Raw genomic sequence first — 17,392 nt, 5'->3', positions numbered from 1 at the left:
GCTTTATGAAAAATGGAATGTTTTTAGAGCAGTCCTGGAAAGGGAACAAATCCTCAAAACCAGAAGAGGAAAATACTGCCTCCAGAGAAGCCGTTAAAAAAATCATTCCTCTTTTTATTTATTTTAATTCTTCACCCATTTTCAAGGCTCGAAATACAGCAAGATCAGCATGTTCAGCTCCTCAAATACTTCACTTTTCACTCTGCAGTGTTGGTGGAAATAAATGGCCTTTTCCTCCCTTCCAGCTGAAGTTTGTGGTGCCTCTTTCAGTGACTATCAGCAACGTGAAGAGCAAAGACAAAAGGATGCAGGAGCTATACACAGCCATGCTGCACTCCAGCAGTGCTCCAGCATCCCAAAATCCAGCAATCCCAGGCAAAGAGACTCAGTGGCACCTGAGCACTTCTTTTGGGTAGCAGTGAGTTGCACTAACGTGGAATAGTCTCTTGTAGGAGTGTTCCATGGAATACACCCCACAAGCACTCGAGGCTGCATTGGGCTCTATCCCAACTGTCCTCATTCAGGAAAGTACTGGGAAAGGAGCAAGTTTGAGCATTTCCAGCTGTCTGCACACATCCTGTCACTGCACTGCATATTCACCACTAGCAAGTCCTTTAGTTACTCACAAAAGCAACACCCACTTCAGTTCCGTCTTCTGCAGTCCCACACCTGCCTCTCACGGTGTGTCTTTAAATGGAAATCAAAATCAAAATCAACAACACATCAGTCACAAGCAGAGTTTGTTGACACAGCTGACACAGTCCCTGCAGGAATTATTCCACTCCAGGGGTGCAAATATTGCTATTAGTATTTTTGCATGACACAGACCTGGAAGAAGCCCGTTAGTGACATTCCCTGTGCTCCTACTTCTCTCCTGATAAGGTCTTTCTCTGCCAGGTAAACCACAGTGCACCTCTCCAAAACCCCAAGGAACACCCTTCAACACTGGGAACGGGAGACCAAGAGAAGGTAGGAGGAGGAAAACCCATCTCTGTGACAGCCATGAATTAAATCAGCCCAGAGAGCTCCCTTTTAACAGACGTACCCCAACCTCGGGTTTCTCTGGGAAGGAAATCTGCAGCCTCTGAAGCTAAAAGCAGGGATTTAGTGATAGGGATCAGAGATTACAGCTCTGAGGTGTTCACAATTGCCCCAGCTGCCAGGGTGGGAAGCCTTTGCCTGCCACAAGCCACCCTCTGCCACCAGCTCAGAGTGACACACCAGTCTCTCTCACTCCAGGAAATCGAGGAGTTCATCTCCAGTGAGTACAGAATCATGGAAGGGTTTGGGTTGGAAGGGACATTAAAGCTCATCTTTCATCTCCCTGCCATGGGCAGGGACACCTTCCACTAGCCCAGGTTGCTCCAAGCCCCGTCCAGCCTGGCCTTGGACACTTCCAGGGATGGGGTGTCACAGCCTTCACTCCATAATGTCCAGCTATGCCCAAGGCAGCTGGAAACACATGGCAGTGACAAGCAGTAGCACCTTCCCTAGGAAAGATATAAAGGCTTCACCTTGACACAAGTCACAAGAGAAATGAATCCTTCTCACACAGTGTAAAAATTGTCTTCCTGAACCTATTTGTGCTTTAAAGTGTTCAGGTGTAGTTTATTATAATTACATTTATTAAGCAGTCTAGACAAACTATATTTTCTTGAAATCAGGTGAACAAATTCAAAATGTGACTTGGATTTTTATAACGAACAAGCTGGTTTGGCTTTTTAATTTGCGCACGCGGTGAGACCAGACTTTGGAACCTTCACCTTGAAAAGGTTGGAAGCTCAGTGTCCCCAGAGCTCTCAGTGGTGTCAGGATCTCCCTGCACGAATACAAAGCTCACATCCCATAACACACATGCTGAAAAGCACAGATATTATTATCCACCTCACCATTTTTTGGAAGCTTAGAGCAGAAGGGCCTGGGTTATTATCCAATCTGCAAATAAAGCCAGGTCATTAATTTAGTAGCACGACATCACATCCTGCAGGCTGAATTTCAACACACAGCTCCAACAGAAGAACCACGTGAAGAAATACAGCAATTCCCTAGGATTTCTAATACACAGCCATGGGAAGACCTAACTGGATGTCCTGAACGTGGAAACAAGATCACCAATCACAAGACACAGTAATCGATGATGCCAACAAACATTTCTGTAGAGTGGACAATTACTTTAAATGGACAATTACTTTAAATATTTCCTCGTATCCAACTACAAATGGACAGCATTAGAGCACTATTAACGTGTGAGGAGGATTACACAGGGAATGCAAACATCTACTTTAACCTTTTAAGCACACTGGGTGATATTAGCAAAGAAGTCTGACAGGAGGAATCACAAAAGGATTTTAAAGACTGGCAGCCACTCAATAAAATGGCCAAGGAAAGTTCCCTCTAGGCAGTGATATATGATGCTGGTAAATCAGCATTTAAAAATGATCACTTTGCCCTGATGGGACCAAGACTTAAGCAGCACCCGTTAGAAGTGAAGATATTTAAGGAGTAGTTCATTAAAACATCAGCTCAGCTGGACAGGCACAGAGAAGAGAACAACTAACAGCCTTCTATTCCATAAACCTGGTGCTCCTGTATCAAATATTACCTTTACCTCAGATTCTTCCCTCTCCTCCACTCTCATCCCACCTTGGCACTGAGTAAAGCCTGCAGGATGGACTGTCTCCCCAAAGCCCACGGGAGGTTCTTCCAGCAACACATTTCCTTCCTTGGAGAGAGTTTCAAAACCCAAGGGAACCCTGAAAAACCTGCTGTTCCTCTGAGGTTCGCTCTGCTCTGAGCAGGAGGTAACATAAATTCGCCTGTGATTGTTGTCTCCACTGGTATTCTCATAGCCACTTAGGCTTCCTGAATTCATGGTTGAACTCTGGCATTCCCTCTCAAAAACATCATAGTGCTTGGGGCTAGATGGGGCTGTGTCTTCTCAGCACAGACACTCCTCTTCTTGCCAGTATTCCCCCCAAAAAATTCTGAACAAACTGTCAGAACGCAAATTATCCCCTTGTGATAAACGTTCTTTGGGCCCTGCTTTTGTGTTTAAAATGTCCTTTGATAACCCATCTATTTACGTTTTGAAAGGGAGAAAAACTGAAATAGGAAATTGCACACGCACAAAAACAAAGGCGGTGTCTGACAAGGAGTTTGTTAATTTGCGGCTAATTGCTCATTACTGCGAAAAAAGGCTTTTGCAGTGTTTCGTGGAGAGTAGCTGAGAAGCCCCAGCCCATTAGTGAGTATTGCTTTTGGCAAACACGAGCTTCTCCCAGCGCCGAGAGTCTCCATAAAACCATGGTGCCATTAAATGTGTATCCTGGCACTCGGAAAGCACCCGTGGAAAGAGAACAACGTGTTCTGTCAAGTCATTTAGGAGGGATCTTCGCATGCCTGCATTCACCCTTTTCCCTCTGTTCCTGCCTTGTTCACAGTGGTGCTTTGAATGTCACCTACCCCCCGCCTCTCCTCAGCACCCCCAAACTCCCAACCTGAGCCCTTGTATTCCCCAGACACTCGACATCGACGGACCACTGGCACTTCACACTCTCCAAAGCTCACCCTGAGCTCCCCAACCACCCTCTGGCGCTGGAATTTCACTCCCAGTTAAAGCAAGCGGGTCTGGAGCCCTGAGGCATCACAGAATCCCAGGATGGTTTGGGTTGGAAGGGACCTTAAAGCTCATCCAGTTCCAACACCTTCCGCTAGCCCAGGTTGCTCCAAGCCCCGTCCAGCCTGGCCTTGGACACTTCCAGGGATCCAGGGGCAGCCACAGCTCCTCTGTCTCACAGCCCTGAAGGCCCTGGGAGTGACTCTGTGGGTGAGCAGGGAGCTCTGGGAGCCGCATGGCCAAGCAGGTATTTCTGCAGCAATCGCCCTCGAGGCGCCTTCAAGGTCTTTTTCATCATGGGAACAGCAGGAGCCATTTTTAAGCCTTTCGAATAGTTTTAAATTAACTTCCCCGACCAGGTTTTCCAGAGCAATATAACCTGACTGTGTAAAACTCCCCGCAGAAGAGCAGGGGCTCGAGGAAGACAAAGCACAGACCTGAGAGCTCCAGCTCGATTTAGATGGAGCTGTTTCATTAGTATGTAGATTCCCAGCCATTCCTGCAGTTACTGAAGCGCTCCCCCGGCCCTCCTGGCAAGCAAAAATCCATTTTGTGTACAAATAGGGCTTTTACAGCTTGGCACAGTGCTCGACTGCAGAGTCGAACTTTTCAATGCCTGATAAATTTTTACTTGAAAGTGGCAGGAGAGCTCATGCCAGAAGCCCGCATGAAACGCCAGCTCAGTGGCAGAAGGTCAAAGCGTGGTATCAAGAGATTTAATGGAAGTGTTTCAAGACAAACTTCTTAAAAGCATTGTGCTATCTAGGGAGGCACAGATTTACACTGCTTGGAAAGCCGAGGAACAACCTTTACGACTCTTTTCCAATGAAGGGTAATTTCGTTAACATTCTACCTCCCGAAAAGCACCACAGTAGTGCCTCCTGTTTGCAGTAGGGTCTCCTGTTTCCGTGTCTGTTCAATCCTTGGGTATTTGGCCGAAGTTAAAGAATAAAGAAGCGTTAAATGCCACAGGTTTTGTGTGGACTGTCCTCTAAAAACAAAACGAAACAAAACAAACAAAAAAAGCCAAGCAAACGAAAAACAACCCAAACAAAACCCCTCAGAAAACAAACCCTCAGGTGCTAAAGGTGCTAATTTCGTGATTAAAAACCTCAGAAGTCAGACCCACAGACAATTAAGACCAAGAGCCCAAACAATTAACCTTTCTCCTAAAACTATGCCTGGAGAAGAAGATATTTAAATTGAACTGAGAGGCTCCATAATCTTTACCATTTTTACAGAAGTATTTAAGGTTAAATTAGCGTCAACAATGACCCTGAGCAGACGCCAAGCGTTAAGACTTTCAACCTAATGGACTTTGCCAGCTGTCACCACATTGTAATACAGAAATGGACCGTAAAACCCCATCAAACCCCGATCTGTCTGCTCAGGGTGTCCCCACGCATCTTCACAAATGCACTGCTGGAGTCACTTCCAAGAGCAGCTTCGCAGCAGCTCATACACATTTCAATTGTCTGGATCTGCCATTTCAACAAATTCAAGTATAAGACTTTAAATTCAATTAGCGCAAATCTCAGCGCTCCCAACATTAAATTTGCAAGTGACATTTAGCGGCATTCAACACACACCGAGCTAAGCTAACACACTAATGGACCAGCAAGGGACATCGTAAGACACTCCAAACTGTGATGCTCTTTTTCAGTCAAGGAAATTAAAGGAGTAGGCTGCAGTGGACAGGAGGAGATGACAGCTATTAAAAATCCTTCTTAAATAGAGGCTGCTAAAGCTTTCCTCTCCGGATCCACCACAACACAGCTATGGCTGGGAGCAAACAAGTGGGGCTGCGTCTCGGCCAGCTTGGGAAGAAAGCTGCCGGTTTTCCTCCAAAGAAGAACCCAAAGCTACTGGACTTCAGGGATTCCTTGAAGTCCTTTTTTTTTTTTTTCCAAGTGGCAATAAGCTTCGCCTTAATTCCATTTAAATAAAGCAAGCTACCTCCAAAGAGCTTCAAAATCAGGGAGACAGAAAGCAGACCACGCTGGGAAGTCAGAGAGAAAAACAGCTTTAGAGTCCTGGTTAAGCAGAGGGAGATTTGTTGTTGTTGTTCATTTAAATCTAAGTGAATTAGCACAAGCAAAACCTAGGGAAGATGCTTTCCCAATAAAGATTTATTAGTGTTTTTCTTTGATTACAGATGGGTAATTGGATACCAGAGCAGCACACCAAGGAAGCATCAACAGGACATGCTCTGTTCCACTCAAGTCTTGCTTCTCTGCTTTGCATTAGTGAGCTGTAAAGAGCAGCTACGGCAGTAACTACATTTTAAAAGCTGCATTTCTTTAAGAGACATCTTACAGTCTCCAAAATTAGACTTTCTCTTATCAGCTCTTGACCAAACACTATCAGAACAAAGCTCATGGAGTACTTTGGGGGATTTTCTCCCCTCTCAACTACATTAACATGTTTGGCAAGACCAGAAACAATACGGACAAACAATTTAAAGATGTTTACACCGCAGAATCCCAGAATGGTTTGGGTTCGAGAGGACCTTAAAGACCATCTCGTTCCAAACCCCTGCCAGAGGCAGGGCCACCCTCCACTAGACCAGGTTGCTCCAAGCCCCAACTACACACTTAGTAGCTTATTAAGATGGATGTTCCTTTGATCCATGAAAACCAAGCCCAAGTAACCTGCACCAAACACTGCCTCTGATAAGCAGATTTTCAAAATAATAGAAAAAAATATTTGGGATGAAAGCATCCCAAAAAAAAAAGCCAGTAGGTTTCACACCTTCCTCAGACTTCTGCATTTCCCCCAGCATTTTGGGGATGGGGGAGGATGGGACTTAATAATTAACTTAATGATGCCACACACTTTGGGAATTCAAGCTGTATGAAAAGACGGAGTTTCCAATCCCCAGCACAGGAGTCGTGCACCACACCAGCCCTCCAAAGGGCTGCCTCTGTGTGCTGGTGTCCTGGGAGCAAACCAATCCTCCTCCCACACCAAAATCCCTGACAGTATGCGGGAGCTCAGGTCGTGACCACGAGATTCCAAGAAAACCTCTCAAACCTCAGGTTTCTGAGCTCATTTTAAGCTCACCTCTACTTCAGAGCAGTGCGGTTGGGTTTGATGTGTCGCACTTGAATTATGACTAAAATAGCATTCGGCTGCTCTGCTCTACTTCAGCAAAGAACAGTTTGGACCTACCTTGCTGAGTAGCCTTAAAAATCCTTCCTGCCCTACACGTGTCCCTGCAAACCACACTGGGAGAGAGGGACCTCATGCCATGTCCAACAAAACCAGCCCTCAAGCCCTAGTGCAAGTTTGGGGGTTTTGATGGTGCCATAAGGATTTATTTTTTAACTCAAACAGGCCCTTCCCGAACAAGGGTCTGGATTCTTTTTGAGCATTTTTTGGTTTTTTACAGGATGTCCTGCTGCCCCAGTTAGAAAGCCTTTAATTCCACAGCCATTCCTTACGGCCAGGCTGAAATTGCTATTAAATCTGAGTAAGTCCCAGGCCACCCATATTTAGTGCACCAATTAACCAACGCTGAGCAACCAGAAGACAGGGAAGAATTTTTCAGTTGCCATCACCCACGGTGAGTGTGTTCTCCCCCTCCACATGTTCAGTTGAGCAGAGCTCACTAATTATTTAATTAAAAGCAGCACCCATTCAAGTTTGGCAAGTGTTAAAAGATACATTGAGAGCAGGTATATAACAAACCACTGCCTTTTAACCGTTACCTCCGAGTAGTCCAAATAATTCCCATTAATACCTCCAAGTCCCGAAAAGGATCCACCTACTTGGATTTATTCAATGTGTAAGTGTCACATTAAAAGCTAATTAACATGTGCAGACATGTTGTCTGCAGGTTGATACTGTGGAAGGAGAAAGAAGGGTGATAAACGATTCGGGAATCACAGCTTGTTGCACAGATCACAAACACAGTTTAAAGGTGTCTGAGCTGAATTTAGTTCTGCTCCACATGCCCAAACTCGGAAAATCAAGGCAATCTCTCCGGATTCAAAGGGGGTTTATTACCCATATTGTAAAAGTAGCCATTATTTGTTGTTTGCCACCAGCTGGGGAGATTTGCGCTCTCTTTCCTAACTCTAAACAACATCACAAAGCTGAAGCAATTCCAACCCCGACAAAATACTACTGGAAATAAACCAGAACACGACTCCAATGCAACATCCGCTCCCCAAAAACACACAGCCAAGCCCAAATCCACCAAGACCCACAGCAGCACTGCCACTGATTTCAGCTGACAGGTGTCACATCTGGACTTTGGACTGGTTCACAGGCGGGCACGGAATCCAGCAGAAACCACTTCCATCCACGTGGCCCTGAAGCAGGAGAACGGGGTCTGAAGGAATCGCTACAAAACGCGCCCTCGCCCCACGACGCGCCGATGCTGCCACCAACCCAAGTGACACTTCCAGAGGCTGTCTGCATCAGCAAGCTCCTGCAGCACCACGGCAGTGTGGCAGAGCTCCCATTTTTTTTTTACAAATAATACTCTTTTTCTCCCTCTCTTTCCATCCTTGCTTCACGTACTTATGGCACCTGGAGGCACCGAGGCACTCTTTAATGAGGTTTTCACACAAGACAGAATAAATTAGAAGCCTTGATCAAAACAGGGCCTCCAGGAGGAACACAGTACAAAGACGGCCACATGCGTTATACACCCCAAAAAATCCAAATACTGCAGCCAGGCAGTGGGCAAAGCCATTCCACAAGCAAACAGGGAGCACACCCGCCTGCCAGGGTGCCCGTGATGGCGAGGTCTCTCCTTCCCAGCCTCTTTGCCCCCAGGCGTGTCCCCAGTGCCACGCCACAAACCTCAGCCCCAGCGTTGCCTCCATGGCCCTCGCAGGCGTAGGCATGGGATGGATCTGCTCCCGGCTCAGTGGATGCTTCCAGCTTTTTTTTGGAGCAGGGAGCATCGCGCCTTCGCACCCCAGCGAGCAGAGGGACAGGAGCCCCTGGGCTGAGGAGGGGGTCCCATGGTCCCCCAGGCTGAGGGGGACCCCACACTACCACCTGAGGGGACCACATGTCCCCCCAGAGCCTCCGGAGCAGGAAGGACCAGACCTCTCCCTCCAACACCCTGGGAAGGAGGGGACAGACCCAACCAGGCACTGGGGCTGAGAGGACCAGAGCCCCTCCTAGGTCCAGGGGCTGAAAGGGCTCCAGCCCCCCAGGCTGAGGAGCCCTGACTTCCCCCAGGACAGGCTGCAGCCCCCAAGCTGGGGGTCCCAGAGCTCCCCCGGGATCGGCTGCAGTCCCCGAGCTGGGGGTCCCAGAGCTCCTCTAGGATCGGCTGCAGCCCCCGAGCTGGGGGTCCCAGAGCTCCCCCGGGATCGGCTGCAGCCCCCGAGCTGGGGGGCCCTGAGCCCCCCAGGGCTGAGCAGACCGCAGCTTCCCAGTCCCCCCGGAGGCCGAGGGGCTCAGATGCCCCCGGGCCGCGGGGACCGGAGCTCCGCCAGTCCCGCCGAGCGGACCGGAGCGCCGCCGGAGCCGCCGGGGCTGCGGGGGCCGGAGCTCCCCTCGCACTCCCCGGGGCTGCGGGGCCGGAGCCCCCCGGGACGCGTCCTGCCCTCGGGCAGCGGCCCGTCCCCGCTGTCCCCACCGTCCCCGCTGCCCCGTCCCGCCGCCACCCCCGGGCCTGCGCCGGCCGCTCCGCCGGCCCCGCGCTCGGGCTGAGGCCGCTGCCTCGCTGCTCACTCACCGTGCGGAGCCGCGGCTCGGTGCGGGTCGGTGCGGCTGCCGTGCGGGCGGCTCCCCGGGCGGCTCCAGCCCCGTGTCCCGTGTCCCGTGTCCCGTATCCCGTATCCCGTGCCCCGTGTCCCGTGTCCCGTGCGGCGGCCGCGGGCGGGGCGGGCGGCACCGCGCGCCACGTGACCGCCGTGTCATCCCCGCCGCCATCTTGTGTCTCGTCAGTTGCTGGCGGGAGCGCTGCGCCCAAAAAATCGCGTTCCCAAAGGGATTTGTCCCCCCCGCGCTGCTCCTTAAAGCTTAGGGCACCCAGGGAAAGCCCGCTCCTCGGTGTGGAAACTACTGTTTGACAGGATCACAGAATCAGATCCCAGCCCATGGATCCCCCCTGTGCCCGATGCCCACCTTGTCCCCCAGCCCAGAGCACTGAGTGCCACGGCCAGGCCTTCCTGGGACACCTCCAGGGATGGGCACTCCAAACCTCCCTGGGCAGCCCCTGACAAGGCCTCACCACCCTTTCCAGCAACAAATTCCTCCTCCTGCCAACCTGAGCCTCCCCTGGCACAGCTGGAGGCCGTTCCCTCTCCTCCTGTCCCTTGTTCCCTGGCAGCAGAGCCCGACCCCCCCCGGCTCCCCCCTCCTGTCAGGGACTTGCAGAGCCAGAAGGTCCCCCCTGAGCCTCCTTTTCTCCAGGCTGAGCCCCCCCAGCTCCCTCAGCCGCTCCTGCTGCTCCAGCCCCTTCCCCAGCTCCGTTCCCTTCCCTGCACACGCTCCAGCCCCTCCGGGTCTCTCCTGTTGAGGGCCTAGAACTGGGCACCCGAGTGTGTCCTCAGAGAAGGCACCTTGAACCTTTCTGAGCATATGTAGCCCCCCTAAAACATTAAATTCCAGCATCAGTGTGGCTTAATCAGAGCAGCTGTGGCATAGGAGGGTATGAGGAGTTCACCTCCTAAATCCGACTGGCATCTTTCCAGTACCTGAAGGGAGCCTACAAGAAAGATAGAGAGGGACTTTTTACAAGAGCATGTAGTGAGAGCAGGTTCAGATTGGATATTAGGAGGACTCTCTTCCCTGTGAGGGTGGGGAGGCCCTGGCACAGGTTGCCCAGAGAAGCTGTGGCTGCCCCTGGATCCCTGGAAGTGTCCCAGGCCAGGTTGGACTGGGCTTGGAGCAACCTGGGCTAGTGGGAGGTGTCCCTGCCCATGGCAGGGGTGGGATTGGAACAAGATGAGCTTTAATGTCCCTTCCAACCCAAACCATTTGATTTATTCTTTGATTCTGTGATCCTGGCAGAGCTGGGCCTCCTCCTTCAGGAGGTGAGGTATGTTCCATGCTGGCACAAGAAACCATTTCCTTGGGATACAGGGTTGGGGCGAGCACATCCAGCCCTGAGATCCATGAGTCCAGAGTGTACAGTGTTGGAGCAAACTCTAATATCTGCCTTTATTTCACTTTGCAGATGCTTTTGTTTACCTTCTTCATCACAACATCGAGAGCTCTGGAGATGTGAGAAGTCAGCTGTTATTAATAAAATCCTAGTTAACATAAAATCACTGGACAGTTTAGCTTGGGAGCAACCTCTGAGTGTCACCATCTCCAGGTAGAAAGAGGTTCAACTTTTGTTCCATCAGCACTAACACTTTACGTCCTATTTCAAACCTTGCATTCACAAATTGTAACCTGTAATACAAAAAAAGTAAACCAGTGGCTTTTTTCCCTGCAGAAAGGTCACAAGCATTTTGTGGAGCCCACAGAGGGATTCCTGCGTGTGCTGAGCCTGGTTTCCTGCAGGGCTGTTCCCCAGCGTGGGAAGATCCACAAGGTTTGATTAAAAGTTTTCCCCTATTTCACTCGTTATCTCACCAATGTGGTTCCTCGCCAGCAGATCCCGGAGATACCAGAGCTACACATCCAGCTACCCCTCTCCCAGGCATGGGAGGATGAAAACACACAGGGGAGGGACTGGATGTACCAGAGTGTTACAGTAACATCGGGCAGGAGACAGTTTTTGCTGATCTTGGCATGTAAACATAAAATATCTGAAAAAAACCCTCGTGACTTATCCTGATCAACAAGTGATTACAGACATTACCCAAGCAAAATTAAGAATCAAGCTTGAATAAGTAGTGATTTATGCACTGGAACAGGTGAAACACAATGGCCCTCTGTAAGGAGCTGTCAAATCCTGCGCCTTCTTAAAAGGCAGTTGAGCCATTCTGAGGGAAAATGCTCTGTAATCAAACAGAGGGAAAGTTATTGTTTTGAGATCTGCCACGACCTGCAGCTCATCACAGTTTTTCATCGGGGCTGATGAAAAGGGGAGGAGTTTTGTTTGACCTCAGGATCCAGGCCCGGCTTTCACCCTGTGCAAACTGCTTAGTAGCTGGGAAGGGAAATGCAGGTGGAAGAGGATGGCTTTGGAGAAGATTGCACTGGACTTTTCTTCCTGGCAAATCATTTGCAGTGTGTTTTTCCCCCTGGTTGTCTGAGCACGGCACTCGTGGGCTAAATATAAACGTGTCTTTTCCATCTGAGAAGGAAACCAGAGTCTGAGCATGGTGTTGGCCACTATTTTCCCACTCTTTGCTTGGCATCTCCTGGAAGTCATCATGGAAATGAGTGAGAAACGCAGGTGCCCAGTTGGGTCACCCAACTTCTGGGCAGTGCTGAGCCAACCATGCAGGAAGAGGAGGTTTGGACTGGACCAGAGCCAGAACTCCGTGATCTTCTCCCATAGCACAAGAAAGCACCTTGTGAACCCTCTGAGCTACCAAATATTGCTTTAACCACGAGATTCCAGAGGCCAAACCCCACATGTATCCCCATCGCAGCTTGCCAATGACTCCTCTCCTGCCCCAGTCCAGGCAGGTCTTTTCCTCTTTTCCTCCCCCTCACTTTTGTTGCCACTTTGTTTTCAGTTCAGTCACTTCATCTCTTTTTTGGGGTTGTGGCTGAAGACAGTCCAGGCACTGATGGCTTCAATTCTCTCCTCCCTGAAGAAGGATTTATTTATTTCTGAGTAGGTTTAATACCAGCTTGGTTCTGGTTTTTCCCAAGTTGACCAGGCTGGCTTCCAGGAGTCTAGTTGCACCAGGAAGGGTTTAGGAATAGGGAATTGGGCCAGCTCACCTCCCCCCAGGTGCTGAGCACCCACCCAGCCACAAAAGGCTCAGGGCAGTGGAGCCTTCGGGGGACCGGCAATCCCAATCCCCATTTATCTTTCCGTTTGCTCCCCCTGTGCGATGCCATCCAGCCATGGATGTTCCTAGCAGGGTTCCTGCTTCTCAGCAGGGCTCTGTTTTCTCTCTGACTATCGTTTCCTGCCATCCCATCTTACTAATGCTCTAATAGGATTAATGTTGCTGACGCTCCCCCCGGGGTAAAGGTACAATAAATCCCCCCTTTCTGGGGTTGTTCCCCCACTATGGGCATTTTCCAACAAATAATATGAACCTGAAGCCTGTGCAAATTGATTCCCAGGGAGCCTGACCTCTCTGCTGGGAATGACAAAGGGCCATCCAAGAGGTTTAGAAATAGCTGTCCTGGGCTGCTGCCTGGGCTTAATCCTGCTGAGCCACTTCTCTCCCTGAAAACAACCTTTCCTGCCCGGCTACAACCAGTCCCCAAGCACCAAGGGCAGGGGAGATGCCACGAGTGTGCCAGCACCAAGGCCAGGTTGGACGGGGCTTGGAGCAACCTGGGCTAGTGGAAGGTGTCCCTGCCCATGGCAGGGGGTGGGACTGGATGGGCTTTAAGGTCTGTTCCAACCCAAATGATTCCATGATTTTATAAATATCATTTCCTGCAAGAAGGGGAGGGGGAGAGGATGAGCCACACTGATGGTGTTTGATTAAATCAATTAATCAAAATCAATGAACGTGTGAATGGATCAACGGTAAAATGCTAATAGATCACCATCATTAGGCATTGATCAATAATTCATAAATTAATGATTTTGCACTTGAAGAGATGTTTTTGTTTAGAAAGGATACATTGGCTATTAGCACACTGATACTTTATTAAGGAACTAATATTAAACTAACTTAAATAAAATCCCAATAAGCATCTTACCACGCTCACCGTAGGTACATGTCTCAGTGCAGCCATGACTCTGTACCCAGTCATTGACACCATCACTTGATGACATCCTTGCCTCACTGATGATGTTTATGACACCAGATGACACCATTTCTGTGGGTTGTATAATTTATTTAGCGCCTTCGTCCATGCCACCATTTAACACCAAATGGCATTGTCAGCTCGGTGCCTTTGGGATGCCATCTTGGTGTCATTTTGACCCCACGTGACATTATTTAGTCGGTGATTTTACGCCAGCCCTGATGTTTGACGGGGTTTTAAAAGCCTTAGAAATAGAGACAGCGATAAAGGTCGCTCCAAACTGGTGCAGCCCCACAGGGCTTTGTCCCTGGCCCCTGAGGGTGGCAAGTGGTGTTAAGAACGTGGCAGCAGAGTGAAAAATAAGAATTAAATACCTGGTGAATGGAGTCAAGCAAAGGGTGCATTGAATCCACGTGCCGTGGCTTTAAGGAGCTGCAGAGCAGGGCTCTTAGTTGCAACATAAATGGGAAAAGAGACCAAAATACCTGTTTCCAAAGGATGGAGGAGATTCCAGTTCAGCTTCTTTATTATTCAAGCAGTGATTAATGGGGAGGTGATGTCATCCTCTCAGATCAGCAGTATCAGCCAGTGATCTGTTGCAGACAGACAGCATTATAAATGCAGGGTTGTCGAGTTTTCCTCCTGTTCAGATCATTGGGAAAATACGTAAACTCATTTCTTTAATTAATCCGGTTTTAATGGCTGATTGCTCCTGATTAAAATAGCACGTGTCTTGGGGGAAAATGCGTCAAAGTTGGAAGTAAAACGAGAAGCTCTTAACAGAGGGAGGGCAAAAACCATTTCCCCACTTAAGAAGAGAGTAAAATGAAAAAGAGGTGTGGTAAAAGAAGGAAGCAAAGACAATTCCAAGGGGAAAACAAGCCAACAGTTCTCACTATAGGACCAGTGGGATTCCCAGAGGCACAGGCTGTCACGGCCTTGCCCAGAGGATCCCTGTTGAAAGTGCAGTGTCTCACTGCTAACAGAGTTTGCTGTGCTTCTTAGGGAAAAAAGCCGTTTTCTTTCCAGAAAGTGGTGTGTCTCCTGGAAGTGGTGGCTCCCAGGCTTTTTGTACCCCTCACCTCCTTTTCTCCATCACCGTTGGCTCCGGCGCTCCGTGCTGCCTCCTCTTCCAAGGAGCCCTGTCAAAACTCCTCAGGACAGTCCCCAGCACCTGTTTATGGAGCAGATTGATTTGAACAATGGCTTTTAACACCAGCACGTGCTTTCCACCCCTCCCAACAGGGAGGAGCACGGCTGTTGGAGTGCCACCCTCTCCCTGTTGCAGGGTCTTGAGCAGTACCAGGGGACAGGGACAGCAGTGTTACACCAGCAGCTCGACAGGGTCATTATCTCTGTCCTCCTGCATGCTGTGGTATGAGTTTGGATCTGATTTGCTTGGAAACTCCTATAGGAACTGCACCTCACATGCTGCAGCCCTTGATTTTTCCCACCGTGCCAGTGCTGCTCGTTCCAAAAGCTTTTTCTCCCACCCCTGACATGAACTGTAAATAAATAAACGTAAAGGTGGGCGTGGATTGTTGCTGTGCTGCGTGTCTCTGTGTGCCTTTTTCCTTGGAAAACCTGTGCTTATTCCCAAAAGGGTTTTGCAGGCCCACACACGCACTAGCAGGGCTCGGGTGATCCCGGAGCGGAGCCGACCCACTCCAAGCCGGCATTGCCACATCCTCCTCCTCCCTGCAGACGGTGCCTGCCTGCTCAGGCAGGTCCAGCAGCCCAAGAGACATTAATTATGGAATTGTTAAAGCTCAGTTACCTCTCCAGGCAGGAGTTAGAAGAAGGAGAAAAGCCTGCTCTGGGAAATCAGCAGCACCAGGGTGGGGTTTCACCTGTGCTGTGTCTCTGCAGTGACTCGGGGAGCCCCGGTGAGCTGCCAGCTTTCAAAAGAGAAGATTGCCTTGCATTCACTTTGCCAGCAGGTTTATTCTCCAAGCAGCATGCTAAAATCCTGGGAGAACGGGAGGCAATGGCTTTGTAAGTGCTCCAGGCTGAGTTAGCAGTGTGGCAGAGGCTGGGAAGAGGCAGATTTCTTGCAGCAAAGGGTGTAGCAGTTATGTTGTAAGAAGACGAGTGGGAACTGGGTGCTTCACAGAGGCAGCAGCAGTGAAGTCCCTGCCCCATCCTACTATAGCCTTTCAGGAATTCTCTGAATCCAACTGCTAGGACTAGTTCTCAGCCAGCACGGAGCTCTCCACTCTCCAGCAAGTCCTGGAGATGGTCACCTCGACACTGATGTCCCCAGATGTGCCATTACAGGCTGAGGTACCTTGGGGCGGGGGTCTCTGCTCCATCCCCGCTCCCAGCTGCAGCAGGTCCCTGGCAGCTGTGTTGGAGTGAGTGGTGACATCCCAGGGATGGGGATCCTGGTGGGGATGGGCTGTTTCCTTGGGACCAGCTGCTGTTTCCAGCTGCTGCAGCTGTGCCAGAGCCTCAGGGGCTCACACTGTGCCCCTCCAAGCAGAGTCCATCCCCACTGTCTCCGAGATGTCTTTGGGCAGAAGGAGGTGCCACTGGATCCCCCTTTGCCTCCTCCTCTGGTTGAGGAAGCCCAGCTCCCGCAGTCTCTCCTTGCTTGCCCTGGCTGCCACCCACCCTGCCGGGGTGTCCCTAGGCTTTGGAGATCCCTTGGAGCCCCAAACTGGCCCCAGTATCCAGCTGTGGCCTTCCTGGTGTGGAGCAGGAGGATGTGCTCCCCGCTTAACCTGCCACCCACCTCATGTCAAGTTGGAAAACAGGGTGATGCCCCCAGATCATCTTCAAGTCACCAGGAAAGCCTGCCTGGAGTGAAGCTGGGCACAGGTCCAGGGCTGTCCCCCTGTGCCAGGCCACTGAGCTCCAGACAATGTCACCTCCACGGCATCCAAGCAGCAGGAGCCAAAGGACACGTGGAGGCTCCTAGTCAAGCTCTGTGTGGTCTGTGCTGAGCCCAGAGATGTCACCCAGTGACAGCTCTCCTTCCTGCTCCGTCCTGGGAGCTGAGTCCAGAGGCCTTTTCAGGTCACACCCTGTATTTGTCCTTCACCTCACATTGTTCTGGGAACTGCCATTGCCAAATGGTTTGGGGATTTTGTCCTCCTGTGGTGCTGGCACCCGGGGAGGGCACAAGTTTCTTTCCTAGGCTGGATTTTCTCAGTTTTCCCTGTAGGGGCAGCAGTTGCCTTTCAAGCCAGCCTAAAGGAAGAAAAAAACTCTGTATTTTAAAAACTAATTCCTGATCCCAGTGACTGCAGCTCTGATAATGGGACTAACATCAGCATGAGCTTCTACTAAGTGGGTTTAGTAGTTATCATGTTCAACTCAGTGCTTAAAGCTGCTTAGTGATTTGTGTCCTTTGTCACTATGCCAGCTCTATTCCTCAGATTAGAATAAGGACTATAAATCAAGCTTCCTTTTATAATAATAACAATAACAACGATAATAATAATAATAATATGGCTGTCCTGACTGAGTGCAGGCAGTAGTCTTGCCCTGGAGTGGAGATCTCCAGAGCCCCCTTCCCAACCCCACTGCTGTCATGCAGCAGTCCAGGGGAATTAAGGACATGTTATTAGGAAAAGGTTCTTCCCCCAGAGGGTGGTTGGCACTGACCAGGCTCCCCAGGGCAGTGGGCACAGCCCCAAGGCTGACAGAGCTCCAGGAGGGTTTGGACAACGCTCTCAGGGACAAGGTGGGATTGTTGGGATTGTGCAGGGCCAGGAGTTGGACTGGATGATCCTTGTGGATCCCTCCCAACTCTGGCTATTCTGTGACTCTGTCTTTAAAACAGAATAAAATCTCTGTCTGGATCCCCTCATACCTTTCAGGGAAACCCCAGATTCTCAAAAAACAGATGGAAATCCTCTTACCAGCGTGATAAAGATATAAAATCAGAGAAATCTATAGGCCACCAGTTTCTCCGTGTGAGCACAAGGATCAAACATTATTCCAGCTTCAGTGCTTGTACAGTTT

The 17,392-nt window shown here is 50.0% G+C and overlaps 1 protein-coding gene and 2 long non-coding RNA genes across 6 annotated transcripts in view; 1 reads left to right on the top strand and 2 right to left on the bottom strand.

The window, feature by feature from the left end:
• The window catches only part of SGMS1 (sphingomyelin synthase 1), an 84,909-nt gene extending 75,490 nt beyond the window's left edge, over positions 1-9,419 (bottom strand). For both annotated transcript variants that reach the window (XM_039388079.1, XM_039388076.1), the window contains exon 1: positions 9,318-9,419. The gene's annotated coding sequence lies outside the window, so the exon portion shown is untranslated. The remainder of the gene's footprint in view (positions 1-9,317) is intronic.
• A 1,142-nt stretch (positions 9,420-10,561) lies between these two features.
• Positions 10,562-11,154, top strand: LOC113982675. The gene is made up of 2 exons (XR_003538843.2): positions 10,562-10,625; positions 10,764-11,154. It is a non-coding gene; the product is annotated as an uncharacterized LOC113982675 (long non-coding RNA).
• LOC120324616 lies at positions 10,772-17,387 on the bottom strand. 3 transcript variants are annotated; one of them, XR_005566067.1, is made up of 4 exons: positions 17,290-17,387; positions 14,506-16,615; positions 13,909-14,016; positions 10,772-10,984 (listed from the first exon to the last, which is right to left on the bottom strand). It is a non-coding gene; the product is annotated as an uncharacterized LOC120324616 (long non-coding RNA). The 3 variants fall into 3 exon arrangements; XR_005566066.1 differs by lacking the exon at positions 10,772-10,984 and having other exon boundaries at positions 13,223-14,016; positions 14,506-14,597; positions 15,201-16,615; XR_005566065.1 differs by lacking the exon at positions 10,772-10,984 and having other exon boundaries at positions 13,223-14,016.
• Between the last annotated feature and the right edge of the window lie 5 nt (positions 17,388-17,392).

This window comes from Pipra filicauda, unplaced genomic scaffold (genome assembly GCF_003945595.2).
Source record: "Pipra filicauda isolate LSUMZ 115617 unplaced genomic scaffold, ASM394559v2 scaffold606_size451818_pilon, whole genome shotgun sequence".
NCBI classification, from domain to species: domain Eukaryota; kingdom Metazoa; phylum Chordata; class Aves; order Passeriformes; family Pipridae; genus Pipra; species Pipra filicauda.
Note: the sequence above shows the minus strand (reverse complement) of the source record. Positions and strands in the feature narration are given on the sequence as shown.